Source organism: Squalius cephalus (assembly GCF_949319135.1).
Source record: "Squalius cephalus genome assembly, chromosome: 21".
In the NCBI taxonomy this organism is placed as follows: Eukaryota; Metazoa; Chordata; class Actinopteri; order Cypriniformes; family Leuciscidae; genus Squalius; species Squalius cephalus.
Genome location: NC_137142.1, coordinates 2,702,112 through 2,704,997, shown reverse-complemented (window position 1 = coordinate 2,704,997; position 2,886 = coordinate 2,702,112). Strand labels below are relative to the sequence as shown.

The 2,886-nt window shown below is 37.6% G+C and overlaps 1 long non-coding RNA gene across 1 annotated transcript; it reads left to right on the top strand.

The window, feature by feature from the left end:
- Positions 1-1,131: 1,131 nt before the first annotated feature.
- On the top strand, positions 1,132-1,841 carry LOC307149689. Its single transcript, XR_013819607.1, has 3 exons — positions 1,132-1,183; positions 1,357-1,468; positions 1,629-1,841. It is a non-coding gene; the product is annotated as an uncharacterized lncRNA (long non-coding RNA).
- The last annotated feature ends 1,045 nt before the right edge of the window (positions 1,842-2,886 follow it).

Sequence of the window (2,886 nt, the reverse complement as noted above, 5' to 3'; positions counted from 1 at the left end):
TGATCTCCATGGGGAATGCAGATGGTAACAAAACATTTAATTGTAAAAACCCTTGCTAGTTTAAATCCGTTTTGGGAACGAATAAGATTCAATTTACTGATATTAGTATGATTAATGAAGGATTTTCAGTGTCAAAGGACACATATTTGTTAGCAACGTTTTTTTGCTATGAATATTACAAAATCCTAAATGTTAGGTACTGGATACACTTTTGGTTTAGGAAGCTGTCCACGTGGATGGAAAGATTTTGGTCTCCGGTGCTACAAGTACTTCTTTCAATCGGTTCAATGGACCACAGCAGAGGTAATGTGTCCGCCTGATTTCATGAACATGCGTTTCTATTGCACGCATTGTTTATCGTGCAATTTATACGCGAAAATGATATTTTACGTGCATATGATTTGATACGCACGTTATTGCGTGTAATACACACGCACCCCATATGACTAATCCTACCCATGCGTATGCACGTACCCTACACCACTACTAAACCTACCCATGCGTATGCACGTACCCTACACCACTACTAAACCTACCCATGCGTATCTTATGCACGTAAACTCATTTTGGCGTATATATTGCACGATAAACCCAATGTGTCGTAGGCTATAGAGACGCATTTAGTGTGACCGGGTTGATTATACAACAAAGTTTTTTTTATTTTATTAGATGTCTTTAACTACATCTAAATAGTTTGGTACAATGTATTTGTGTTAATATAAAACACTTTTGCTGCTATTGAGGTGGGATTTGGGTAAGGTTAGGGACAGGTTTGATGGTATGGTTAGGTTTAAGGGTGGGTTAACACCGGGTCAACAAAGTTATCCTGGATCTAATTACAGCTGTATTAATTGCTTGCATTTAAAAATAAATTAGTAGTACAATGTAAAAATATTTGATTCTGTAAGCTTATTTTTAATTTAAATATTAGTACAGATTAAATACTCTTAATATAAGTGGGAATGTTTCTTTGTTTGCAAGTGACTAAAATGTTGTTTAAAGTCATTTATGCTTTCTGCTAAAAAGTTTAGATTTTGTAATGACAAATCTGTCTCTTCAGAGAAACTGTCAAACTCTTGGTGCGAATCTCGCATCTGTGCATGATCAAGCAGAGAATGATTTCCTGCGGAGTCTGTTGCCGTTTTCCACAAGAACTTGGGTTGGTGCTCATGATGGTGAACAAGTAAGTTAAATTGTGTGCCCTATAGAAACCTATTTGTTTGTCTAAAGTGAAATTTCTGCTTTAATCAAAGGCAAAGTTTCTAATGAAGATGGTTTGATTTCAAAGCTGAACTTAATTGGCTTAAGTCTGACTACAGTAGTGCACTTTTTGTATTCATTCTCTTCACTTATTAGGACGGAGAGTGGTTTTGGAGTGATGGAACTGTGTATGACTATACCAACTGGTGCTCTGGAGAACCTAACAATGCTGGTGTTCCTGAGAACTGTTTGGAGATCAACTGGACCTGTGAGTGCGCTTTTTTAAAACTAATTTGCAATCCTATAATTTCATATCATACGGTAACATTAAATTACCCATTTGGATTTCACCAATTGCCTTAAATTGAACACCACTGATTACCGCTATAATGATCAAGAGTAACTGATTTCATTATTCCACCCTACAGCTAACCGTTGCTGGAACGATGCACCCTGTTCAACCTCAATGAACTATATTTGTGTTTCGGACGCGTGAGATCATAATTGGTCATCCTGCTCCACATTTACTTTGTACTACACTCACTCTTTCTGATCTTATCACAAATGTTGTTCTGAAATTCAATCTCTTAATATTTTCTCTGAAACACTCCTCAAATTAATAAAAGCATTGAATTAAAGCATGTGCATTGTGGGCAATCAAATATATATTGCATGGTTTGAGGATATGGTTGGTAGACTGGCATTTAATGATATCAGGGAAGTGGTTTAAGCGCACATGGCAGCTTCATTGACACACTAGAAGACATTTGTTTCCTTCATTGGTTTGTAAGCAAATTTGGATTTCATCCAGGGCTCTTTGTTTTTGGTCTTATAAAATATGCATTATGATGCTGGACTTCACCATGATCTTTACATGGTATTCTGGCTCAAGTCCAAAACCCATGGTAATACCATGTTACTCTTTGTTGAATGTCACATGTATAGTGTAGGACAGGGCTTTTAGATGTTGTACCAGTTATTTCCGTTATGACGAGATGAAGCTCAATCTCTGTGACGTCACACTGACACACGCATTCTGAATCTTCAGCTACAGTCATGGTTTCAATTTCAAGTGTCATTATTTGCAGCTAAAGTCCATAACTACGCCACTTTATGTATGATGTGTCATTCTAACCTTTAAAACTTTGCATTTGCATAAACTGTTTAAACTAATGTTTTTAGAAGTGAAACTACAACCACACCTTTTAATAAATAGCCTATATCAGATCAAAATGGTACATTTGTGTTTTAGTCCAGGAGATGTGGAACTGATGTTCACTGTCATAAATGAATCTTTGTACACTCTCATGAATAGGCCAAAAATTGGTTGACGTGATTGAGGAAATGGGAACCCCTTCACAGAAGACAACAACCTTCTGAAGCTGGACTCAAGAGAATTAGCAGACCAAGCTGTTGTGGATGCTGTTCGGGTTGCAGAGAGGATGGGCCAAGAGCAGTACAAACTCTTTGTTACAGAGATGCAGGGCACGAAACCCATCACCACCCCTTTGAAAAGGAACAAGCTCTCTTATTAAAACAGCTCCAATAAGAGGACAGTCCAAGACAAAACTCACTGAAAAATGACTTTTCCACACTCTACATCACCTGTCAGACCCGTGATGGGAACCTAGAAAACTTCTTTAAACACGAAAATCAGGCCTACCTTCCATCACTCTCTCATGGTGG